The sequence below is a fragment of the Hypanus sabinus genome, chromosome 7 (genome assembly GCF_030144855.1).
Source record: "Hypanus sabinus isolate sHypSab1 chromosome 7, sHypSab1.hap1, whole genome shotgun sequence".
In the NCBI taxonomy this organism is placed as follows: domain Eukaryota; kingdom Metazoa; phylum Chordata; class Chondrichthyes; order Myliobatiformes; family Dasyatidae; genus Hypanus; species Hypanus sabinus.
This window is the reverse complement of record NC_082712.1, coordinates 151949944-151977572: the sequence shown is the minus strand read 5'-3', so window position 1 is coordinate 151977572 and position 27629 is coordinate 151949944. Positions and strand designations below refer to the sequence as shown.

At 42.4% G+C, this 27629-nt stretch overlaps 1 protein-coding gene across 2 annotated transcripts in view; it reads left to right on the top strand.

Moving 5' to 3' along the window:
• lrrc4ca (leucine rich repeat containing 4C, genome duplicate a) overlaps positions 1-27629 on the top strand; it is a 1033148-nt gene that overhangs the window by 142490 nt on the left and 863029 nt on the right. The window contains exon 3 of one of the 2 annotated variants that reach the window (XM_059975961.1): positions 7155-7278. The exons of the other annotated variant lie outside the window; for it this stretch is intronic. The gene's annotated coding sequence lies outside the window, so the exon portion shown is untranslated. The remainder of the gene's footprint in view (positions 1-7154; positions 7279-27629) is intronic. 2 annotated transcript variants of the gene reach the window in all.

The following is a 27629-nucleotide window of genomic DNA, read 5'->3' as shown; positions in this document are numbered from 1 at the left end:
GCCCCTCCTTCTTGCCCTTCTCCATGGTCTGCTCTTCTCCTATCAGATTCCTTATTCACCAGCCTTTTAACTTTCTCATCCATTTGGCTTCACAAATCATCTTCCAACTAATCCTCCTTCCCCTCTCCCTACCTTTTTATTCTGGTTTCTTCCACTTCCTACCCAGTGCCGAAGGAGGGTGTCAGCCTTACAAGTTGACTGGTTATTCATTTCCGTAGATGCTTTCTGACTTGCTGAGTTTCCTGAGAATTTTGTGTGTTGCTCTGGATTTCCAACATCTGAAGAATGTCTTTGTGTCATGAAATTTGTTGTTTGGTGGCAACAGTACTGTGCAGTAACATAAAAATATTAAAAATTCTGATAAGAAATATATAATATAAGTAGTGCATAAAGAGAAAGTAGTGAGGTAGTGTTCATGGATGGGTTGATTAGTTGTTAAGAAATCTGATGGCAAAGGGGAAGAAACTGTTCCTAAAATAGTGAGTGTGCATCTTCAGGATCCTATACCATCTCTTTGATGGTAGTGCTAAGAGAAGAGCACGTCCTGGGTGATGGGACCTTTTTGAGGCGTCATCTTTTGAATATGTCCTTGATGCAATTGCTAAGTGGATGTGCTGGGAATATCTTTCTATCCTAAAAATTAGTAAATGGAGTTGAGCTGTAAATTAGCCCAGCCAAATTCAAAGTGGAATTGGCTATACCTGTGAAGTACTTGATCATATAACACTGATGAGGAAGCCAGGGTCTTGATAAATTTGTCATAATAATGGAGACTCCACGAAGAGCATCCAGAAAGTGCTTCCATGGCACTGTGCAATTTTCATATTGCTGATTTGCTGGATGATGAATGGGAATTTCTAAAAAAAAAATTAAAGTGGCTTACTGGAATCTTGCTCTCATTTGTCCAAGAATGTGCTGTGTTAAGAATTGTAAGTGTATAAAGTTTCGGGTTCCTCCTCTGAGTTTGCTCCTTCCTGCAAATGACGGTGCAAACTGTACCCTGAGTGAACAAAGTATCAGATTCTGCTGGGAGATTCATATTTACAAACATTTAATGTTCTAGATTCCAGTGGGTGTGGTGATTTTGGGTTCTCTGTCTACAGAAGATTTTATAGTAACTGGTGGACTGCTGCAGCACTTGTTGAATACACTCTGAGTTGGACTACTGCTAAAGGCTAATTATTTCTAAAATAATATTTTTCGTAAAACATTGGGCATGAACTGAGATGGTATTGGGTTCCCAGACGGCAAAACCCTAAAACCAAAAGAAGATTTAAAGATCTACCCAATAGAGATATCCACAGGTACCCTTACTATATGGTGATGTACTGTATTCATCTGCTCATCAAAAGGTAGCGTACTTCCCTGCCTAGCCTCTACGGTGATCTTTAGCTGCAAAAACCCTCTTCCTGATTGGTGGGTCCCACTTGCCTGCCAGGAGGAAATACTTTCAGCTAACAAAGTAGTTCAAACACAGATGTTTTACTTTTAATAATACACATTTACATTTGGACAATTATTTCTTAACACACATTTAATGCACACAGAGGATATCTAATTTATAAAAGACTTCTGAATTACAAACTACATATGATTTACAGACACAGCTAAAATTCATATGAACTAGAAGAACATAACTATGAGTTTCAGTCAAACGAGTTGACTTTCGCAGAACAAAGGCTGGAGAATGAATTTTAGATCAACTTTCTGTAATTCCATCTGCCTTGTCATGCTCCTTATTATTCCTATCAAACCCCAATGCTTGTGATATTTACTGTATGCTATTTTTGGTTGAATGGCATTATCTGTATATGGTGCTTCCTAGATGCCTTTGCTGGGACAAAGTAACTCACACAGATGGTCTTAAAAACTCTTGGTGACAGAGATCCAAAACATCTCCAATTAATACTGTGAGGGCTGGCTGTTTGAGTACGTACTGTGTAAGCAGACCAAGTTGTAACCAAATGTGATGTGCTAAGTGTCATAACCACATTTTCTTGTGTTTGGCTAATGTAGACAAGAGGTGTCTTGGTCACTTCACTTTACAAAGGAGGCCACTTAGCCTGTAGCCCTCTGCTGTGGGCTAACAGCCTGTATTTTGTAATACCATTTACAAAGCTGTACATCCGACATCAAATTGATTGTTACATCCAATTTTCATTGTGAACTGGAGTCTGGTTCTTATTTACAACAGAAAGCTGAGCTAAGAATATTTGTTGAAAGTTTAAGGTCATCATCAACAACTCTGACCCCTTGACACCATACCGGAAAGCTGAGTTTAGCAATAAGCCACACAAGCCCTGGTGAGTGAATATCCATCACATGGGACAGCTTACTTTTCTGCAAAAAGTGATGCCTCTGAATTTGCAAATGGATCTTGTATACTGAATGCGGTATACATATTTCCAGCAGAACCACTCTATAGTTATTTCAACTGACTGCCGTTCAGAGATTGCCTTTTGTTATAAAATCTTCCTTTCTGCTGTTCCAACTGGATTGGGAGATGGGAGATTCTTAATGGATTTTATTTTTAAGTTGATGCAAAAATTTGCTGCAGAAACAGTTTTACAAAGAAGCCATTCCTAAAGCACTGTAACTGCTGAATTTCATGTCCTTCCTTTGAACAAACCTCCAGTAGTGGTTTGATTCCAGGTTAACAGTTTGCAGTTAATATTTAATTAGTTTAGTTCTCAAAGATCCAAGCTTCAGTCCAGTATTTGCAGCCCAAATGTTGCGGCCAGAGAATTTGTCATTTTTAAAAACAAAACCAAACATTGAAAACTGCTTAGAATACTACTCAGATGCTGGTCCAAAAGTATGCATTGTGCTTTGGCTTCCAGTCCTATTGTATTATCAACTAGAAATCAGCTAATTATTTCATTTGGACTCTATGAAATAAATTGAAACCTCCATCCAATTCAGAAGGAAAGCAACAAGCTGTGGATAAACACACACACAGTGTTGGAATAACTCAGCAGGTCAGGCAGCGTCCATGTTGGGGAATAAATAATCAACGTTACAAGCTGAGATCCTTCATTGGCCTGAAACGTCGACTCCGTGGCTGCTACCTGGCATGCTGACTCCCTCCAGCGTATTGTGCGTGTTGCTCAGGATTTTCAGCATCTGCAGAATCAATTTATCTGTGCCTCTGCTCCAGATATCCCTTTGTTGTATCACACGAACAAGTGGAAATGTAAATTTGCCGTTGTATTTGTGAGGTTCAGTAGCACCAGTTGAATAAAGTGAGCTTGTACTGTCTTGTCATGCGCTATCTCTCATTAAAGCCCAAATCACCAGTTGCACTATCTCTCTTTAAAGCCCAACTCTACAGCTGTGTGGTTATTCTTTTGAAGAATTTCTGCTTCAGCTCACTACCCTGTTGTCTCTTTGAGGCCACCAGTATTTTTGTTGGGTTTGGACTAGGCATTTACTGTGGGACATTGATTTACTTGCTGCTTGGGCCTCAAAAATTACTTTTCTTGCACAGTCCAACTGAAGTAGGGGGAATAGCAGCTTCAAATAGCAGTGCTCTGCTTGAAATCAAGTCAAATTGTTTGGTTCCTGTCAAAGTAGGAATTGTAGGAATAATTTTATGAATTGCAATAAGGTTCCCATGAAATAAATGGATTCCAATTAATTCTTGAGGGAAGCATAAATTTTAGAAGTCCTTACACTATCTCATATAGTGTGTGTCAATTCATATGGCATTAAGCTACATCCAGAGAAAATGGTTTTGCTCATGTGGCTTTTAGTCCCTTGTACGTACTTAGAAGTGTTTGAATCCAGAAAGGAAAATTAAAATATCTTAAAGGAAAATGGACATCAGTTGAAAATCAGGAAGTAACCGGTCTTAAATTATTATAGCATTTGATCATCAGCAGCATCATGCATTTGGAAACACAAACTGAGAGTTCAAACTGAGAGTATGAAAGAACAGTCTCGACATATTTGTTGGCATTTTACTGGCAATAAAGCAGCAAGCTTCCAACCCCCATTCTGATTCCAGATCCCATCCCAATGTGTTGGTCCATGGCCTCCTCTTGGCGCTCTCAGAGCGGAGGAGCAACATTTTATATTCTGTCTGGGTACCCTCCAACCTGATGGTATGAATATCAATTTCTCCATCCGGTAAACTAATTTCCCCTTCTCCTTCCTCTGTTTCCCACTCTGACCTTTTACTACTTCTCACCTGCCTATTAATTCCCCCGGGTCTCCGACCCTTGTCCTTTTCTCCTGTGCTGCATTCTGCTCTTCTATCAGTTTCATCCTTCTCCACCCATCTGGCTTCACCTATCACCTTCTAGCTAGTCTCTTTCCTCTCTTCCCACTTCTTCATTCTGGCATCTTCTCCCTTCATTCTCAGTCCTGAAGAAGGGTCTCAGCCTAAAACATCGATGGTTTATTCATTTCCATAGATTCTGCCTGACCTGCAGAGATCCTCCAACATTTTGTGTGTGTGTGTTGTTTTGAATTTCTAGCATCTGCAGACTCCCTTCTGTTTAAGTTTTCCTGTTTTCCCATTATCTACTCCTCATAATCAGTGCTTGACATGTACTGGAGAGGGCAAATATCATAAATTAGAAGCCAAAAAATTCACATCCTCTTAATTATTAATGTAATTACCTCCAGTCAGTGCAGTTGTGATAGATGAATGTCTTGGCTTCTCCAGGTCAAGGCTGTGCAGCTGCACAATATTGGAAATGACTCCACACTTTCTTTTTAAAGCCTGGTGAGTCAGAGAGAGGCTTCCCACACAGAATTAGTTAAATCTTTATTCTCCTAGAAGCAATCATTTCATTTCACAGGTTTAGTTGGTGATGACAGGTGTGATGGAGATGGTCAAAGTGATTTTTGTTTGAAGCCTCTATATGAAGGCTCGATAAGAAACTCCTGTGGATGTTTCATAATTTTATTTTAATTCTTTTGATGATATTACATTCTTCACAATATAATTTCACTTGAATTAATTCAAGCTTCATTCTAAATAATGTGCACAAGCACTTAAAGAAGAGTAACACCATAGTTTATTACCAGCGGTACTTTAACCGGGAGCAGATTAGCCAAAAAGCCCAAGAAAACCAGGACAATTGTTTGCAACAGTGGAGTCTTTGGAACAGGAATGCTTTGGTATAGAGGATGACAAAGTTCAAGAGATAGTACAGATGAGGCCATTGCAAATTTGCTCAGAAAGATTTAGGAGGTTTTGTGACATGAGAAACTGTAACTATAAGTGCTCGAGTATGATTTTTAGAAAATGTTGAGAGAATTGCAAAGAGAGGACTTGTGGTCTGATTCAAGGAAGTATTTAAGTCTTAGATAGATGATTGTAGTAGGCCTAGAAATGAGTTAAAGGCATAAAAACTGCTGAAGTGAAAGAATTTAAACTGGTACTTTCAGGAGATAGTAAAACAGGACAACACCCAGACCATACAGGTTGGAATCCGGAGCAGTAACGAAATGTGAGGATAAAGACCTAAGCATCTGCAGGGATCCGCACTCTCTTTGAGTGAAAGTTTAGAAACTGAGGAAGCCATAAACTCACATTGAAATCTTGACTAACGGGAGAAAAGTGAATGGGAATAAAGGGGACTTTTTCTGGCTGGCTGCAGGGGTCAGTTTTGGGACTGTTTCTTTTCACATTGTATGTCAGTGACTTGGATGATGAAATTGATGGCTTTGAGGCCAAATTTGCAGATAACTGAAAGATGGGTGGAGGGACAGGGAAGTGTTAAGGAAACAGGAAGTCTGCAGAGGGACTTAGACAAGTTAGGAGAATGGGCAAAGAAGCAGCAGATGGAATATAATATAGGCAATTGCACATTCATGCCCAATGTTGAAGGAATAAAGGCACAGACTATTTTCCAGAAGAGGGGAAAATTCAGAAATCATAGGTGCAAAGGGACTTCAAGTTCAGGTTCAATTTGAATTATCATTTAAACAGACGTGAATATCCATGAATACACCCAAATAAAATAGTCTTCCACTGGGCCCAAGGTAGAAAATATTGTACCAACATTCATACACAGCAGAAGGTACATATAGCACATATAAGATAGCAAGAAAACATACAGTGACACCAAATCTATATAATATATGCAGTATATACTTGGGAGTCCTCATTCAGGATACCTGAAAGGTTAATTTGGAGGTCGATTTGGTGGTAATGAAGGCAAATGCAATGTTAGCATTTATTTTGAGAGGACAAGAATACAAGAGCAAGGATGTGATACTGAGATTTATAAGGTATTGATCAGGCCGCACTTGGTAAGCAGTGTAAGCAGTTTTGGACCCTTTGTCTAACAAAGGACATGCTGACATTGGAGAGGGACATGCTGATGATTCTGGGATTAAAAGGGTTAATGTATGAGTAGCTTTTGATGGCTCTGGGCCTAAAATTGCTGGAATTTAGAAGAATGGGGGGGGGCTTATTGAAACCAATCAAATATAGAAATGCCTCGATAGAGTGGATGTGGGGAGGATGTTTCCTACAGTATGGGAGTCTAGGAGCACAGGGGTCAGCTTCAGAATAGAAGGATGTCCATTTAGAACAAAGATGAAGAAGAATTTCTTCAGCCAGAGGGTGATGAATCTGTGGAATTTGTTCCAATATATGGCCGCGGAGGCCAAATTATTGGGAATATTTAAAGCAAAAGTTGATAGGTTTTCGATTAGTAAGGGCATTAAAGGTTATGAGGTGAAGGTAGGAGAGTGGGGTTGAGAGGGGTAATAAATCACCTTGATGGAATGGTGGAGAAGACTCAATGGACTGAGTGGCCTATTTCTGTTCTTTCGTCTGTCCTTGTATAAAATAAACCCGTTGAAAGTCTTGCCATTTCAATCCAGTCTATTGTGGTGTGATCAAAAAAGGAAGTATGAAATCTGGACAATTTGAGAGGTATTTCAATTTTTAATGCCTTTAACATTGTTCAGAGGAATGCAAAAGCTGAAGGAGGTCAGATCTTGAACTGTAAGTCCTCAAAATTTAATCTTGTAGAGCAAGGGTTCCATGGACCCCTTTGTCACTGGTAGGAGTCCATGGCAAAAAAGGCATTGTGAACTTCTGCAGTAGAAATAAAGAATATCCATTAGTTTGCATTTGTCTTACCATTCACTTAATGGTAAAACAACTAAACTAATTACCTTTCTCCTTCCAGCTACATCTTCTAACTGCCAGAGAGGATGGTTATGCAGACAACGCCACCAAGCTCTCTCTGAGTCTTGCAGTGTACAAACTGTCAGACCTCTTGGCAGAATCTCAACTGTTCTGGGAAACTGCAGGTGGGATGCAAAATTATTAATGTCCTCAGACTGCTTGAATCATTGCTCAGAATTTAAATCCATCCAAGGGATGAATGAAGATTTAACATTAATTTGCATGCTGCTTAGATTGGAATCCCACGTCACAGCTTTTACACCTTATTAATTAGAATTAATAAATTAAATCAATCAATCCATCAAGTCAGACCTTTAAATTTTGCAGCACAACTTGCTGATTAAAGCTCAGACTGCTGTTGTGGGTTTAGATGGTCAGTCAGTCATTCCATCAATCACTCAATCAATTGGGCCTTCAGTCAGATAGGCAATCAATTAACTGCAGTCTGTCAATCACTCAGGCAGTCTATTAATACTAACAAGCATATCCTTCTGAAAACAGAGGTACTTTCTTATTTATTTCAGATTTTTCTCTTTCTTTATAATACTGATTTTAGGCCTGATTATTTCAGTTTCTTGCCAGATATTAATTGTTCTGTTTCCACTCCTTTGAGTTACAGGCAATTTGCATATGAGTTAATTATGCAGATATAGTTGATGGAATTTTATGAAGGAGCACAATCTAGACCCAGGTGTTGGTTGTGAAAGTGAATGGATATGAGGGGCAAAAAGAACAAAAAAAAACACTGAAAGGTGATGTTGGAGAAGGTGAAGTGTTTGGATGAGAGACTGGTGTTAGCAGTCAGTTGTGAAGAGAGTGCAGCGCTGGGATCATCCAATAAGGACTATCTCCCAGCTCAGCCCATTTAAAGCAAATAGACCCAGAAGTACTTCAGTGCCTGAAAGTAAGCTCCTGGGTTTAGCGGTTTGTAAGTCAGTACTACCAGTATAAAATACCATTGTGTATGAAGTCCAATCTACAATTACTTTCTGATGCCACTTTTATAGAGGAGAACAGGGAGGCCATTGTTTGTTTTGCAAGTTGTAAGATAAGGGGGTGATGAGGGGCTTGCACCTTACATTATGAGAGGAAGATCAGGGGCACCAGAGTTGTGTAGGGGTATAAAGGAGGTGGTGGATTGATTTATTTGCTCATCTGCCCAGGTATGTAAGCCAATTCTGGGGTAAAGTTTGTTGGAGATGTATTTGATTGAAGGAGAAGGCTGCTTTTGATGGTGACTTTTTGGGAGTGTGTAGGTAGCAGATAGGTCAAGCTGAAGATGGCCTCATGAGAATTCTTCAGAGCTAAGATCTTTCTCAGAGTGAGCAGACAAAGAAAGCAACGTTAATGACAGAACAGAAAGTACCAGCAGTGGTTAATTTTGAACCTGTTCTGGAAAAACAGAAATGCTCCCAGTCGAGGAACAGCAAGTGGGAGACAAGCATTAATGGGATTACATTATAGACCACCCAGAAGTGCCCAGGAATTAGAGGAGCAAATTTCTAGAGAAGGGGCGCATGTAGTCACAACAGCCTCTCCAGGTACAAACAATGGTGTAATTGTTTCTCATTACAGTTTTTTTGTGATTGTAAGTCACTGCTGGAGATTAGGAACATCAAGTACTGCAGGTCTGCCCCATGAGTGAGTTGCAACAGAGCTGGATTTCTCACACATTATACAATGATATCGCCTGGACTTGCTGTGTACCGTCGTGTGGAGGCAGTGTGTGGTCCAACAAATGGTGCAAGTGATAGTCTTGAAAGTTTTCTTTATTGTGATTGCTAGACCCAGTTGGACATTGGTAATGTAGAATACTGCAAGTCCAGCTCATTGGTGAGACCGGCGGCAGGATTGTTGCCCAGACTGACCCTCATGCCGCGGGATCGCCTGTTCCAGCCTTCTGGCAGGGGAAACAACATAGACAGTGAGGGAGAGAGCAGAGGCCTCTGTGGGTGTGCTGGCCCCTCCCGTCGGTGTGTTCTCCAGTGTGTCTCCTGGGAGGACGAGCTAGATTGTGTTTGTCTGTCTGTAATGTAGGTAATGAGAAAATGCTGCATCTTGTTCTTAGAGAAAAATGGCTTCAGGACAGCGTCCCATACGCCATCAATATAAGTGACATGCCACTATTTTTAAATTTTGTTTTGTGACTGCATGCTTTTCTGCTATCGTGTCCATATGTGTTGTGTGCTCTGTGTGACTTTTGGTGTTGTGTTTTGCACCTTGGCCCCAGAGGAACTAATTTATTTGGCTCTATTCAATTGTATGGTTGAAGTAATAATTAAACGTGGACTTCACCTGAAAGAAAGTCAGTTAGTGGAGCAACAGCAGTTCAGCAGAGAGTGATAACCAAGAATTTTTGGGAAAGGTTTGGCATTACTGCTGTGTTTTTTTTTTGAGGAGAAAACATGGAATTAGACTCTATTACATTAAAAATTTTTATTTTTGCAGTTGGATTTACTGAAAAATCCTGTCATTAATTTTTGACATTGACAAGGTTGAATAGTTGGTACATCAGAAGAAGACCATAAGGCAAAGGAGTGTAAGTGGGTCATCTGGTCCATTGAGTCTGCTCTGCTATTTCACCATGGCAGATCCATTTCCCTCTAAACAACTTTCTTCTGCCTTCTTCCCATAATCTTTGACACCCTGACTAATCAAGAACCTATCAAGCTCTACGTACCCAGTGACCTGGCCTCCACAGCTGCCTGTGGCAATGAATTCCACAGATTCACCACCCTCTGGCTAAAGAAATATTTCTTCCTTCCTGTTAAATGGACATTCCCCTATTCTGAGGCTGTGCCTTCTGGTCTTAAACTCCTCCATTATAGAAAACATCCTCACCACATTCACTCGGTCCAGGTCCTTCAACATTTGATAGGTTTGAGTGAGATTTCCCCCTCATTTTCCTAAAATGTGAGTAAAGACCCAGAGCCATCAATCACTTCTCATATGATAGGCTTTTCATCCCCAGAACCCTTCTTGAGAAGCTCCTCTAAATGTCAGCACATCTCTTCTTAAATAGAGGGGCCCAAAATAGCTCTCAATACTCCAAGTGAGGCCTCCAAGTAGACCAAAACTTCTGGCTGCTCACCCAACTGCTTTAGAATGTCATCTATACAATCTGAGATGTCCCTGACCCTAGCACCTGAGAGGCAACATATCATCCAGGTGTCTCTCTTGTGTCTAGAGAATCTTGTGTCTACTTCTCTGCCGTTCATTTCTGCACCAGACTCAGTGCTAGATACCTGGTCGCTGTGGCTCCCCCGCCCCCACCATCATCCCCCTCATCAGTATCCAAAATGGTATACTTATTATTGAGGGGGACGACTACAAGGGTACTCTGCACTGGCAACCTACTTCCTTTCACCCTCCTGACAGTTGCACCTTTTCCTGCCTTCTGCAACTTGACTACCTCCCTGTAGCTCCTATCTGTCATCTCCTCACTGATGAAGGAACTCAGCTGATGCAACAAAAGCTCCTTTCTTCAATCCCTTGCTCCTGGATCAGCCTGAGGCTTCCTTCGCCAATTCGACTGCAACTACGTTGCCAAAATCCCGTGAAAGCTCCTCTTTGACACATACAACGAGGTGAAAGAATGAGGAAGGCATGAGTTCTTGACCACTTCTGTAAATTCCTGCTCGTTTTTTTTTGTTTGGGATTCTTCAGTAGCATTTTCAAATATAAACTTGGCCTTTCTTTCCATACAGGTGTGATTCTGCAAATTCAGGGCCATAGTCTGATCAGTAGTTGATGGAAGTAGAAGTGAATGTAAAACACAGAAACTAGCGTCTCATTTTGACAAAAACAGTGAAGCTGTGAGAATTGAACATGCCAGTCCAGAAGGCTAGGAAGACTTGAATTTTGTGCATTTTAAATTTGAAGAATGACACTCAGTGTAGTACCATCTTGGTATCACAGTAAAAAATGCAGATATTAGTGTTCTTAAACTCAGTGACCAATTTATTGGATACAGGAGTGTACCTGACCAACTGGCCGCAGGAGTGGAATCCGATGTGGTCTTCTGCTGTGATAGCCCATTCACTTCAAGGTTCAACAAGTTGTGCATTCAGAGATGCTCCTCTGCACACCACTGCTGTAACAGTGAATTCCTGTCTGCTTGAATCAGTCTGGCCATTCTTCTCTGAAGTCTCTCATTAGCAAGGTGTTCTTGCCCACAGAGCTGCTGCTCACTGGATCTGTTTCTGTTTTGTTTTCACGGCATTCTTTTTGACCTATAGATACTGTTGTATGTGAAAATCCCAAGAGATTAGCAGTTTCTGAGATAATGAAACTGCCCCCGTCTGGCACTAAACTTCCACAGTTGAAGTCACTTAGAAAAAACATTTCTTCCCCAATCTGATATTTGATCTGAACAACAACGGAGCCTCTTGACCATGTCTGCATGCTTTTATGTATTGAGTGGCTGCATGTGATTGGCTAATTAGGTATTTGGATTAACAAGCAGGTGCTCCTGATGAAGGGGCCACTGACTGGAGACCACTGGAGCAAACACTCTTGGATGTGTAGCCAATGTCCATTAACAAAGGCCGTGCTGGGAATGGAGGGACCTCTGGGGTTCCCCCAGCAATACATCACTATGGACGGATTACCTAAAGAGGGCTGGTTTTGTGTAGGTCAGAGCTGAATTCTGCTCAGTCCAGTGAGTGTGGAACATTGCTGTGGGCTGGCAGTGCTTAATCCATTTTGTGACAGACCACTGGTTCCCATGGTCTCTCTCAGTTCTCCTCCTTGGACGTGATGGAAGCTGCTTCCTCTCTCTTTATTTAGCTGCATTACTCTTCCCAACCTGAAGATCCCTCAGTGCTGACAATCTTAGTAATAGAGAGAAGAGTGGATGGCATCTTTTATATCCAGCAGGAGCTGATGTGGGTGACCATGTGATCTGGTTACATCCCCAACAATATCCACACTCACTGTCAGCTATATTTCAGCCATGATACTCGTGCTCTATATCTCTGCAGTGAGTGGCCAGGCTGTTTGTCTCCCCACACCCAATACCAGTCTTCACAGGCAATATATCTGTACTCTCTTGCCAGCTTCCTGGCACAGCAGTGGGGAGGTCAGGGATTCAAACCAGACTCCTGATGCCAGTATGATGCCAGGTAATGCTACTCTATATGTCTAATCATGGATATAATTCCTGTACAATTTTTTTTACGCTGTGGTGTGCTGGGGCATTGGCATCAATATGGGTGATACCGACAGATCAATAAACTGATAAGAAAGGCTGGCTCTGTTATAGAGTTGAAATGTTTCTCACTCTCTGCATGCCACCTTGGCTGCACAGAGGAAACTTTTAGTAATAGACGAAGACAACTACACTGCCCCAAAGAGCGCTGCAAGGTAATTCTTGTTCTCATCCATTAGGCTTTATGATGAGCCAACCTATAGCCAGGAAAGTGATGACCCCCTCCTGTTAGACTGTTTGAGGTAACTTATTTTTTCTTGGTTTATATTTGTATATCTGTGCACTTGTAAAGCTACTGTGACATGATAATTTCCTTTGTTCTCTATCTATCTAATCTCTACCCCTTAGAACACCAATTCTGCTCTTGTTCCTGAGAGTGTATTCTTTGTGCTAAGCAAGGTACCAATCCAATAGAAACTGAAAGACTGAATACACTTTGAATTAAGCCAATGATTTTCTTTCCAGGCCTCCTGTGCATCTGGCTGAAATGTTTTGATTATCCACTTACTTAATGGCAATTTGCAAGATGTAGGAGTCCCTGCTGAGGGAAGCACTGAAGCTCGGTGTTGTCACTTAACAGGCTGTGGGGAAACTCTACAGTATGGGGGTTCTCCCCTCACTGGTCATGAAGGATCAGGCTCTGAGTAATTGTTTCTTAACCATTTCACTGATACAATGCTTGGGTTTGTTGACGTATTTTAAGTAAGGGTATTAATGTGCTTAGGGTGGTGAGGTAGACATGCATGTCTACCAGAGGAGGTGTATAAGGCACTCCTCCCCTCAGGTCAATCCTCAGCAAGGTGCTGCACCTGCTTAGCCCCCCTCCACTGATCAGGGTCACGTGAAGCCATAGGAGTAGGTGGCGGATGGTTGTTATGAGCAGCTGGTGCATATCACAAGTCCTGGTTATGTGACCATTGACATCAGGTAGTCTCTGAGGAGCACTGATAATGGCTGGATTCATCCGTCTTGTAAAGACACTGCCCAGAAGAAGGGAATGGCAAACAAGCTGTGTAGAGAAATTTGCCAAGAACAATCGTGTTCATAAAATCTATGCCCATGCTGTACGATACAGCACATGATGAATGATGTGCTTGGGTACTGTTTATTAAATGCCAAACCCTGTTTGTATAACTGAAGAGTTTGAATGAATTGACTCTCCCCATCAGTGGCTGCTGACCCTAATCCCAATCCAGCTATCCACTGTCACCCTTGCCTTTCCCATCCTCCATCAGCAAAGAGCTTGGTTGTTTCTTTGGGCCAACATCTGATTATATTCTTTGCTTGGATTTTCAATTACTTCTGTTTTATTTTCTTCTGAGTTAGATATTACAAGTTAATTAGAAAAGAGCAGGGATGGTAATAAACAGGAAGGGCCCAGATTGACATGAGAATGGGACATGGGACATGAGAATGGGAGGTGGGACATGAAAATTTTGTACCCAAGTGAGCCAAAATCAACCAGGCAAGAATGAAATCATAGCTATAATATTATGGCATATTTCATGTTGGCATTCCTTGAAGTGATTTATTATAAATTACATGAAAACTGCTTATTGCATCTTCTCCCAGTGGCTCAGAGGGCTTAGCAAGCAAGTTAATGAGCCCTGAAAATCTAATGCCCTCCCAAGTTTCATCCCCAATCTCTGCTGAGTTGGCTCAGTCTTTCTTTTTCATTTAGCACTACAGTGTAGAATGGTCTCTTTTGGCCCTTAGAGCCAAACTGCCCAAACAACACAGAGTAGTTTCTTCTGGCCCATTGAGCCAATCTGCTCACACCAAACAAGACTAACCTTGTCCTAATAGCAGTGCCATTTACAATAACCAATTAATGCACTAATTTGTACATCTTTGGACTACGGGAGGCAATCAGAACACCCGGGGAAAACCCACACATTCCATGAGGAGGGCAGATAACCTCCTTACAGAACATTGCTGAGCTTGAAATCCGGAATGCACCAAGCTGGAATAGCGTTGTGCAAACCGCTGGACTTGTGCAAGACTTGTGTCTGGACTTGGATTGGGCCCAGCACCTTCAGACCAGGAAAGGATGAATCAATGACTATTCTTGCATCCTTACAATTTTACAAGTTGGTAAAGCAAACCTAATCAGAATCGGGTTTAATATCACAAGCGTATGTTGTGAAATTTGATGTCTTTGCAATAGCAGTATACTGCAATGCATAATAATAAAGGAGAAAACATGAATTTTATATAGATATATATATATCTATATAAAATAGTTACATTAAATAACTAGTGCAAAAATAAAAAAAAGTAGTCAGGTAGTGTTCATGAGTTCAATGTCCATTCAGAAATCAGATGGCAGAGGGGAAGAAGCTGTTCCTGAATCGTTGCGTGTTGCCTTCAGGCTTCTGTACCTCCTTCCTGATGGTAGCAATGAGAACAAGCCATGTACTGGATGATGGGGATCCTTAATGACGGATGCTGCCTTTCTGAGGCATCATTCCTTGAAGATGTCCTGGATGCTATGGCGGCTACTGCTCATAATGGAGCTGACTAAGTTTACAACTCTCTGCAGCTTATCTCAATCCTATGCGGTACACCCTCCACTCCAGACAGTGATGCTCCTCACTCTACATCGGTAGAAATTTGCAAATGTCTTTGGTGGCTGACCAAACCTCCTCAAACTCCTTATGAAATATAGCCTCTGTTCTGCCATCTTCGTAGCTGCATCGATATGTTGGGTCCAGGGTAGATCCTCAGAAATATTGATACCCAGGAATTTGAAATTGCTTATTCTTTCCACTTCTGATCCCTCAGTGAGGACTGGTGTGTGCTCCCTTGTCTTACCCTTTCTGACGTCCACAATCAGTTCTTTGGTCTCATCGATGTTAAGTGCAAGGTTGTTACTGTGACACCAGTTATCTAGCTGATATCTCATTCCTGTATGTCCTCTAGTTATGATCTGAAATTATTCCAACCTTATGATGTTTTATATTAAATTCATGATGTATAATAAAAGTGCTTTCTTTTTTAAAGCAAAAAGGATACAAGAAGCATAAATCTATAATGGGGTATGGAATTTTGAAATCAAATTAAACCTTTTTCATAATAAAAAATATTTACAAAAATAAACTCTGCAGTACCATAATGTCACTGTGACTGGGAGAGAGTGACTGAGGATGCCACCAGGATAGGGAAGCGACTATCTTAACTGGAACAAGCTGAAATTTCGCTGCTTCATTGCATTTCGCACAATGTGACAAATACCTTATCGCACGTAGGAGGTGTTGATCATTATGCAAAACAGTCTTAGCTCAGAGACCACATGTGCCATCCTTTTGCCCTGAAGGTGGCATTTTAAATGAATTACCTGCAGCTTTCCTAAAAAAATTCAGCATAAGTCTGCTTTGTGTTTATGCAAAGGTTCATGTTAATCAAATTTCTGTAATAAAAAAATACTTGAGTCTGTTGTTTACATTTAAAACTTTAAAAAATGCAGAAAATATGGAATTTAAACTTGTATAGTACAGAAAGACTACTTTGGTCCATCAAGTCAATGCTGATCATAAAACATCCATTGACACTAATCCCAGAACTATTCCTCTACCAGTACACATCTTTGGAATGCTGAAGGAAACTCGGGAAGTCACATGGTGAATCGGTAAAACTCAACAGAAACAGCGTTGAAGGTCCAGACCGGAGCGATAAAGCAGCAGCAGTACTAACTTTTTTTGTGATCACATCAGACACATTGGCACTTGCAAATCTAGTCAGGGCAGGCTATTCCTAAACCTAGAGAACCGCCCATGATGAGGAAGTGGATGTGAAGGGGTAACCAACAGAATAACCTAAGGATTTTGGCTGAGAGCATTTATTCTATTCTGGTTCAAATGGTCAGAAGTTCATTTTTTTACCAAAGTGTTTGTTATTTCTGAGGTCTCCACTGGTCAAAGTTGACCATGAATATTGTATCCTAGCTGTGTATTGGGGAGTACAACATGCAGAGCAAGCTGTTGCTCGTGTAGCAAGCTCACCCTCCGCTCACATCTGATGAATCTAGAGGAATGGCATAGATTGATGCAGTTTGATACCAACAGCATTGTAGGAGTTGTCAGTCAGCAGTGAACTTAATGTAGGACTGCCTTAGGGACTCCAACCCCAGATTTTACCCTCAGGATTTACTCCAGAAGCCTTCCTTATGAGTGGGTAAAGCCGCAAGGCAGCTGAGGTTTGAGATGAGTTTTCTTGCTTCTAGATGAGCTATCAACCACGCCTGACGAGCCCCATCTGCCTGAAGCTACAGATTTTAAGGCACCAGTACCCTGTCTTTGCCCCTTGTCCTGTCCATATGAAACAGTTCCACCAGGCTTGGTAGCTAAGCCACACATGAAGGCCAGGAGCTGGGTTTGGTTGTCAGAGGCTATTTCAGGTAAATGCCATTGGGAGAATTTAATAGGTAGTGGGAGCTTGTCCCCATTACCACCCATGACTATAACAACCTTAAGAATCCTAATATCAAAGTATATATCACCAAATCCCTCGTCCATGCACATAAAAATGGGAAAGGTCGGGCAAAAATAAATAGTATATTAAAAATAAGCTATAAGACTGAAAACAAGTCTACAGTGCAAATCCATATCTGAAACGCAGAACATCTGGGAAACATTCCCTGGGCCCAGGCCTTTCTTTCTCTGTAGCAGTGTGATCTCACCAGCAAACAAAACGCAGTCCCCTCTCTCCGCAGCAGTGCGATCTCACCAGTGACCAGATGAACAGGTGGCACTCATCTTCCACATTTGCCTCAATATTTCATTCGTCCTCGTTGGAAGATCAATGGAATTGGTGATCAATAGAAGCTTTAACTGGTGAACTAGAGTTGAACATCCCAAAGCTCTCATGCAGCCTTCTCACCATGAGGTTAATTCACACTGCCTCTGCCTTTCAGAATCCTCTTGGAGACTGCAGAGTGCTGAAACACACAAATGATCTCTAAACTGCAAGTCGCGGGCTCCATAAGTTCCAGAATCACATTCAAGATGAAAAACCAATGCTGATGTAAAATATTGATTATACAAAACAGATATTGATTGGCATCTCCTTTGTGCAAGAGGTTTAGATGGGGTGGAGTTTGTTAGGTGTGCTCAGGAAGGTCTCCTGATGCAATACGTAGATAGGCCAACTAGAGGAGAGGCTGTACTTGATCTGGTATTGGGAAATGAAACTTGGCAGGTTTCAGAGCTCTCGGTGGGAGAGCACTTTGGAGGTAGTGACCACAAGTTTACCTCCTTCACCATAGTGCTGGAGAGGGATAGGAGCAGACAATTTGGGAAAACATTTAATTGTGGTAGGGGGAAATATACTATTGGGCAGAAACTTGAAAGCATAAATTGGGAGCAGATGCTCTCAGGGAAATGAACATTTGCATGGAGTTCTGCATAGGCATGTTCCATTGAAGCAGGGAAAGGATGGTAGGGTTAAAGAACCATGGTGTACAAAGTATGTAGAAAGTCTAGCTAAGAAGAAAAGAAAAGCTTGCAAAAGGTTCAAGAAACTTGGTGCTGTTAGAGATCTAGAAAATTACAAGGTTGCTAGGAAGGAGATTAAGAATGGAATTAGGAGAGCCAGAAGCCGCCATGAGAAAGCATTGGTGAGCAGGGTTAAGGCAAACCCTAAGGCGTTCTACAAGTATGTGAAATGCAAGAGGATGAGCCGTGTGAGAATAGGACCAATCAGGTGCCATAGCGGAAACATCTTCATGGAGGAGGTAGCAGTGGTAATTAATACTTTGCTTACATATTCACCAGGGAAAAAGACCTCAACAATTCTGGGGATGACTTACAGTGGACTGAAACGTTTGAGCATATAGTCATTATGAAATAGGATGTGCTGGAGCTTTTGAAAAGCAATAAGTTGGATAAGTCACCGCGACCAGATGAGATACACCCCAGGCTACCGTAAGAAGTGAGGGAGGAGATTGCTGAGCTTTTTGGAATTATCTTTGCATCATCAATAGGGACAGGAGAAATGCTGGGGGATTGGAGGGGTTGCAGATGTTGTTTCCTTGTTCAAAAAAGGCAGTAGAGTTAACTCAGGAAATTATAAACCAGTGAGACTGACCCATGGTGGGCAAGTTGTTGAGAAGATACTGAAAAGCTGGACTGATGAGCATTTAGAGAGACACAATCTGGTTAGGAATGGTCAGTGGGACTTTGTCAAGGGCAGGTCATGGCTTACGAGCCTGATTGAATTGTTTGAGGAAGTAACGAAACACATTGATAAAGGTAGAGCAGTGGATGTAGTGTATATGGATTTCAGTAAAGCATTTGATAAGTTTCCCCATGCAAGGCTCCTTCAGAAAGTATGGAGGCATGGGATCCAAGGAGATGTTGCTTTGTGGATCCAGAATTTGCTTTCCCATAGAAGGTAAAGGGTGGTTGTAGGATGGTTTATATTTTGCATGGAGGTGGGTGACCAGTAGTGTTCCACAGGGATCTGTTCTGGGACCCCCTCCTCTTTGGGATTTTTATAAATGACCTGATCAAAGAAGTAGAAGGGTGGGTTAATAAGATTGTTGATGACACAAAAGTTGGGGGTGTTGTGGTTAGTCTGGAGGTTTGTCCGAGGTTACAGCAGTACATCGATCAAATGCAGAACTAGACTGAGAAGTGGCAGATTGAGTTCAACCCAGATAAGTGTGAAGTGGTTCATTTTGATAGGTCCAATTTGAAGAGAGAATATACTATAAATGGCAAGACTCTTGGCAGTGTGGAGGATGTGAGAGATCTTGGGGTCCATGTCGATAGGACACTCAAAGCTGCTGTGCAGGTTGACAGTGTTGTTCAGAAGGCATATGGTGTGTTGGCATTCATCAATGGTGGGATTGAGTTCAAGAGCTGTGAGGTAATGTTACAGTTTTATAAGAGCTTGGTCAGACCCCACTTGGAGTACTGTATTCATTTCTGGTCACCTCACTACAGGAAGGATGTGGATACTATAGAGAGAATGCACAGGAGATTTCCAAGGATGTTGCCTGAATTTGAGGGTGTATCTTATGAGAATAGGTTGAGTGTACTTGGCCCTTTCTCGGAGTGACGGAGAATGAGAGGTGACCTTTTAGAAGTCTATAAGATGATGAGGGGCATTGATTGTGTGGATAGCCAGAGGCTTTTCCCCAGGGCTGAAATGGTTAACACGAGGGGGCGAAGTTTTAAGGTTCTTGGATACAGGTACAGAGAGGATGTCAGGGGTAAGTTTTTCACACAGAGAGCGGTGGGTGTGTGGAATGTAATGCTGGCAGCAGCAGTGGAAGCAGATACAATAGGATCTCTTAAAAGCCTCTGAGATAGGTACATGGAACTATTTGCTCAGGAAATTCTAGGCAGTCTCTAGAGTAGGCTACATTGGTCAGCACAAATTTGTGGGCTGAAGGGCCTGTAATGTGCTGTAATTTTCTATGTTTATTTTCAATGTAAAAAAACACATTAAAGAAGTGAAATATATGATTGACCTAAGGAGCATTGTACGCAGGTTATGGAATGTCTCTCTTGTTGCGCTAAACATCTCTCATTGGGATCCGGGGAGTAGAGTTGAACAGTGGAATTAAAGTATGCCAGTGACCCTGCCATGGCCCTGCTGCTTTAATGGCACCAAATCCAGCTCTCAGGTACAAGAAATGTGCCTCGCACAAAGGAAAGCATTTGCTTTGTTTCCTCAGCTCAATACTGCACATGTATTTCAGGAACAGCAATCAATAGTGACCATGTCACAGTTGAATCATATCATTCTGGAAGTTTGACCAGTGCCTCTGGCTGTGATTCACTCCTGAGTCAGTGCTTCAGTAATGCGTGGGGAGGCACTGCTTCCTGTCACACTCTACAAGGGAACCACCAACGTTGTCCACTCCCAGAAACTAGCACTTGTTCTTTGCACTGCTCCTTAAAAAAAAATGGCTTCCAGAAACAGATCTAAACCCAGGAATTGGGAACGTGAACCATTTAGATTCCCTTTGTAGAGTTGCAGAGTCATAGAAAAGTACAGCACAGAAACAGGCCTTTTGACCCATCTAGTCTGTGCCGAAACATTAAAACTGCCTACTCCTATCAACCTGCATCAGAACCATGCACGTCCACACCCGCCCCAGCAATTGGGGTTCAATCCCACTGCTCTCTGTAAGGAGTTCTGCCCGTGACTGCATGGGTTTCCTCCAGGTGCTCAGTTTCCCTCCCTCATTTCAAAAGACATACGAGGCAGTATGTTGAGGGCATGCTGTGTTGGTGCTGGAATGCACCCTCGGACTGTGTTGATTGTTGTCATAAATGGCTCATTTTGCTATATGTTTAGATGTACCTGTGATAAATAAAGCCAATCTTTATAGTATCTGCAGGCACTCACGTTATTAACCTTTAACTAACATAAGCAAACCTGTTGTTGTGTTCTGTAGGGATCCTGTCAACTGGATGTATTTTTCTATGCCTGTAGTCCTTCCAAAGTGTCCAAACTCTGTGTACTGCATTTGTCATAAACCTCTATCCGTCAATAATTTTCAGTGAAGTTCTACCTTTAATATTATTTGTTTTCCAAGGCTCTTTGCAGGATTTATTTTTTTATGTCAAAATTGCAAAAAAGTAGGTGTTGGAGAAGATTATCTAATGATCGGTCAAAAACTTAGGAGGGTAAATGTATGAAGAGATGAGAGGAAATTCCAGAACTTAATGCTACTGAATGCAGTGAGGAGAATTTAACAGAGCTGGCAAACCAGGAGCTTTGTACAACTGCTGGAATAAGAGATATGTGGAGTAGTTTTGCAGTCTTATGAACCCAGTTAACAGTACTAAATGGCAGCAAGTGTTCTCAACTCCTTTAGGCATATGGCTTCATCTGATAATGTCTTTTGAACTTGAATGTCTGACTGTTGCTACCAGTCGGACAAGAATTTATTCATCTTCTATGGATGGAGTGTACTCTATACTGGCACTGCAGCTGGAGAATAACGAGTCTGGTCACATGAGAAATTAGTGGAAGCATTGCACGTGCAGCCTCACCTTCTTTTCCATTATCAACCATCACTTTCTTTTGGTTGCTGGGCTAGACATTTTTGTTAGTGTCTACATCTTGAGGCGTTAATAACATCTTCAATGTAGTTGGAATTTTTGTGCAGAAGCTGAGATATTGTTCTGAAATCCCTGTTGAATGAGAAAAAGGAAAATTGAATGTCCTGAGAAGGTTCATATTCAAGTTTATTGTCGTTCAACTGTAGAAACTCTTGAAAAAAACAAGATTCCTCTGGGCCACGGTGCACAACATAATAAATGTAACTCATACATCACAACATAAAGTAATATTATCATAAATAAATTCATCTTATTATTTTTTAAAATTTATGACATGCTTAAAAAGTAAACAATATAACACTACTGGTGCTTTATATGTGATGAGACCTAGGTGGTGTCAGAGAGTTCAGTAGCCTCATGGCCTGCGAGAAGAAGCTGTTTCTCCTCCTAGCAGTCCTTGTCCTAATGATACGGTACCTACTGTCTGATGGTAGGGGATCACATCATCAAGCTCGCTGATGACACAACCGTGGTGGGTCTCATCAGCAAGAACGACGAGTCAGCTTACAGAGAGGAGGTGCAGCAGCTAACAGACTGGTGCAGAGCCAACAACCTGTCTCTGAATGTGAACAAAACAAAAGAGATGGTTGTTGACTTCAGGAGGGCATGGAGCGACCACTCCCTACTGAACATCGACTGCTCCTTGGTAGAAATCGTTAAGAGCACCAAATTTCTTGGTGTTCACCTGGCAGAGAATCTGTCCTGGTTCCTCAACACCAGCTCCATAGCAAAGAAAGCCCAGCAGCATCTCTACTTTCTGCAAAGGCTGAGGAAAGACCATCTCCCACCCCCCATCCTCATCACATTCTATAGGTGTTGTATTGAGAGCATCCTGAGCAGCTGCATCTCTGCCTGGTTCAGAAATTGCACCATCTCAGATTGCAAAACCCTGCAGCGGATAGTGAGGTCAGCTGAGAAGATCATCAGGGTTTCTCTTCCCACCATCACGGACATTTACACTACACGCTGCATCTGCAAAGCAAACAGCATTATGAAGGACCCCACGCACCCCTCATACAATCTCCTCTCCCTCCTGCCATCTGGGAAAAGGCACCAAAGCATTCGGGCTCTCACGACCAGACTATGTAACAGTTTCTTCCCCCAAGCTATCAGACTCCTCAATACCCAGCGCCTGGCCTGACACCTTGCCCTATTGTCCTGTTTATTATTTATTGTAATGCCTGCACTCTTTTGTGCACTTTATGCAGTCCTGGGTAGGTCTATTTGTCTAGTGTAGTTGTTGTGTTTTTTTTCTCTGTGTTTTTTTTTTAAACGTAGTTCAGTCTAATTTTGTAATGTGTCATGTAATACCATGGTCCTGAAAAATGTTGTCTCATTTTTACTATGTACTGTACCAGCAGTTATGGTCGAAGTGACAATAAAAGTGACATGACTTGACTTGACAAAGAGATTGATCGATGTATGGATAGGAAGGATTATTGGCAATGCTAAATATTTCTAATGGGTGGAAGAGAGACCCTGATAATCCTCAGAATCCTTTGTAGGGACTTGCAATTCCCAAACCAAATGGTGATGCAGCTGGTGAAGACACACTCAATGGTACTTCTTTAATAATTGGTCAGACTGGGGGAGGGGGAGCCTTGCTCACCTCAATTGCCACAGGAAGTGGAGATGCTGTTGCGCTTCCGTGACTAAAGAAATGGTGTTGTGGGACGTGGTAAGGTCATCGGTTATGTTCACTCCCAGATACTTGGTGTTCCCATTCTCTCCAAGGAGGATTCGTTTGTGTAGTGAGGAGTGGTCAGCTTGCTCCTTCCTAAAATGCACGATCATCTCCTTAGTTTTGCCCTCGTTGAGACTCCAGTTGTTGTACTCGTACCATTCTACCAGCCACACTATCTCTGTGTACACCATCTCATCGTCTTTGTTGATGAGGCTAGCCACTGTTGTGTCATTGGCAAACTTGATAATTTGTTTTGAACTTGATCCAGCAGTGCAGACATGCGTCAGCAGAGGGGTGAACATGCAGCCCGGACGTATGGGACATTAGTGCTCAGCATGATGGAGCTAGAGATGTTGCTGCCAACACCTGAATGCCCTACCACATGTATCTCATGTTGTTGATGTCACAGAAACGGCTGTACATTCTCTATGAATCATCCTGATTTTGCCTTCCTGATGGCACAGGAAAGTTCAGCTCTTGCTGGCCTGAGAGCTGTCTTATCCCCTATCTGAAGGCAGCATCCCGATCTCTCAGCCATGGCTTCTGATTTGCCCTCACGTAGATGTTTAATTACAGTGATGTCCTCAATGCACTTCTTTGTGTAGCCAGTCACAGATCTCGCATAATTCATCAGTGTTAATGTGATGGTCAAAGGTAGCTGCCTCCCTGTTTTCAAAACAGTCCTGTAATGCTAAGGTTGCTCCTTCTGGCCTGGTCTCTATTTCCCTTTGAACTGGTTTGACTCTTTTAATCAGTGATCAGTGTGCAGGAGATAACCTAACAGATAAGTGGTCAGAGCATCCAAGGTGGGGGCGAGGAGCAGACCTGTATGCATCATGGATGTTGGTATAAATCAGGTCTAACGTGTTCTTACCTTTGTTAGCAAAGTCAACATGCTGATAGAATTTAGACAGAACTGTTTTTAAGTTAGCATGGTTGAAGATGCCAAAAACAAAAAAGAAATTCTCGGGGTGTGTGTGGTTTGGTGGTCACTAATGGTGCCGTAGAGCTCACGCAGAGCATCCCCAACATTAGCACTGGGAGGATATTTACAGCCACAATCACAATGGCAGTGAACTCCCTCAGTAAATAGAAAGGCCTGTACTTCATTAATAATCTGACGAGAGGTGGACAGTGGGTCATCGGTGACGAAGTTCTCACACACCACATCTTATTTACTTACATTTTTCCAGGGAACTACTTGATTCTAAGTGGGAACAGTGATGCATTGGCTCTCGTGCTGCCACTCTTTCTTCCGAATTCTCCTTGACTTTTCTACCCACAGGTGATAGATACACTGCTTTGTAACTTTTAATGAACCAAAAGCTGGGATGGCCTACACAAGTTCTCATTATGCCCTGGTCTTGCCCTGTGCTGCAATTATGGCTCCAAATGATGTCCAATTAATCATTGCAAGTGCCCTGGGGATTCCATATTACAACTGAGCAACATTTGTTTGAGATATGATCCTTCCAAGAAATCAACAGCAAAAAAAAATCTGATTTCTCATTAGACTAATTAATTGATTAATTTAATGAACTATTTTAAGTAGTAATATGTAAAACCTGTGTATAACCACCTGCAGTGTTTTTGGTTGGTATGGCTCTTTTCATAGTGACAATTTAAAATTGAATTCAGATCAGGTTTATTATCATCGGTGTGTCTCATGGAATTTGTTAAATTAGCAGCAACAGTTCAATGCAATGCATGATAATATAGCAATAAGTAAATCAGTCAATTACAGTGAATATATATGTATATTAAATAGATTAGAAATAAAGCAAAACATAAATAATGTATATAAAAAAGTGGTGTTAATGGGTTCAATATCCATTTAGGAATTGTATGGCAGAGGGGAAGATGTTCCTGAATCACTGAGTCTGTGTCTTTAGGCTTCTGTGCCTCCTTCCTGACTATATCTCAAAGAGGAGAGGGCATGTCCTGGGTGAAGGGGATCCTTAATGGTGGATGTCGCCCTTCTGAGCACTGCTCCTTGCAGATGTCTTGCATTCTATGGAGGCTAGTACCCAAGATGGAGCTGACTAATTTTACAACTTTCTGTAGCTTTTTTTCAGTTCTGTGCAGTAGTCTTCCACCACCCCACCCCCCACCAGTACCAGACAGTGATACAGCCTGTCAGAATGTTCTCCACAGGACATCTATAGAAGTTTTTGAGTGTTTAGGTGACAAACCAAATCTCTCAACCCTTAATGAAATATAGCTGCTGTCTTGGCTTCTTTAAATCTGCATCCATCTGTTGGAACCAGGTTAAGTCCGCAGAGATCTTGACACCCAGGAACTTGAAAATGCGCGCACAAAGTGCACTGCAGATGCTGTGGTCAAATCAAGACGTACAAAAAAGCTGGATGAACTCAGCAGGTCGGGCAGCATCCGTTGAAAGAAGCAGTCAACGTTTCGGGTCGAGACCCTTCGTCAGGACTAAAGAAGGAGGGCGCAGGGGCCCTATAAAGAAGATGGGAGGAGGGTGGAAAACCAATCAGAGGAAAGATCAAGGGGTGGGGGAGGGGATAGGCAGGAGAGGTGAAGAAGGAATCTAAGGGGAAAGAACTATGGGTAGTAGAAGAAGGCAGAGTCATGAGAGGGAACAGGCAGCTAGAAGAGGAGACAGAGTGAAGGTGGGATGGGGAAAGGGAGAGGGAGGGAATTACCAGAAGTTGGAGAAATTGTTGTTCATACTAAGGGGCTGGAGACTACCCAGACGGTATATGAGATATTATTCCTCCAACCGAAGTTTGGCCTCATCATGGCAGTAAAGGAGGCCATGTATGGACATATCCGAATGGGAATATGAAGGAGAGTTGAAGTGAGTGGCAACCGGGAGATCCTGTCTGTTGTGGTGTAGGTGCTTGACGAAGCGGTCCCCCAATCTGCATCGGGTTTCTAGAGGAGGCCACACTGGGAGCACCGGATGCAATAGATGACCCCAACGGACTCACAAGTGAAGTGCTGCCTCACCTGGAAGGACTGTTTGGGGCCCTGAATGGTGGTAAGAGAGGAGGTGTAGGGACAGGTGTAGCATGTACGCTTGCAGGGACAAGTGCCAGGTAGGAGATCTGTGGTGAGGGATGTGTGGATCAGGCAGTCACGGAGGGAACGATCCCTGTGAAAAGCAGAGAGGGGTAGAGAGGGAAAGGTGTCCTTAGTGGTGGGGTCCTGTTGAAGGTGGCGGAAGTTGCGGAGGATAATATGCTGGATCCCCCAGGCTGGTGGAGTGATAGGTGAGGACAAGGGGGACACGGTCCCTGTTGTGGTGATGGGAGGATGGGGTAAGGGCTGAAGTGTGGGAAATGGCGGAGATGCGGGTGAGGGCATCATTGATGATGGCAGAAGGGAAACCACGATTCTTAAAGAAATTGTTCACTTTCTCACCTGATCTCTCTGACTTTAAGTGCAAGGTTTTTGCTCCAACACCACTCAACCAGCTGACATATCTCACTCTTGTACATCCTCTCATCCCCATGTGAGACTCTACAAATGATCATCAGCAAATTTATAGATGGTACCTGAGCTATACCTAGCCACACAGACATGGGAATAGAGGGAGTAGAGCAGTGGGCTAAGGTGGGCCACCGTTGATTGCCAGTGAAGGGGAGGTATTATTACCAATCTCCACAGATTGTGATCTGGTTAGGAAGTCGAGGATCCAATTGCAGAGGGAGGCACAGACGTCCAGGTTCTGTAACTTATCGACCAATATTATGGGAATGATGGTGTTAAACGCTGAGCTATCATCATTGAACAGCATCCTGACTTACATGTTTGTATTGTGTAGGTGATCTAAGGCTGTGTGAAGAGCCAATGAAATTGCATCTGCCGTTGACCTATTGTAGCGATAGACAAATTGCAGTGGGTCCAGGTCCTTGCTGAGGCAGGAGTTGATTCTAGCTATAATGAACCTCTGAAAGCATTTCATCACCATAGATGTGAGTGCTGTTGGATGATAATCATTAAGGCAGCTCATGCTACTTTGCTTAAACACTGGTATAACTGTTACCTTTTTGAAGAAGGTGGAAGCTTCCAGCTGTGGTAGTGAGAGGTTGAAAATGTTCTGAATACTCCCACTTGTTGGTTGGCACAAGTTTTCAGAGCCTCATCAGGTACTCCATCAGGGCCTGCCACCTTGTGAGAGTTCAACCTCTTTAAAGACAGTCTAACTTTGGCCTCCAAAACAGAGATCACAGGCTCACCGTTTGCAGCAGGGATTTTCGCAGCTGTAGTTACATTCTCCATTTCAAAGTGAGCACTGAAGGCATTGAGCTCAGATGGTAGTGAATCATCACTGCTATTCATGCCATTGGGTTTTGCTTCGTAGGATGTAACGTCTTGCAAACCCTGCCAGAGTTGAACGTGCATCCGATGTCACCTCCAAACTTGCACAGTATTGTTTCTTCGCTCTTGAAGTAGCGCTCTGCAAGACATACCTGGTTTTCTTGTACAGACCTGGGTCACCAGACTGCAAATCTATGATCTGGGCCCCTGCAGATG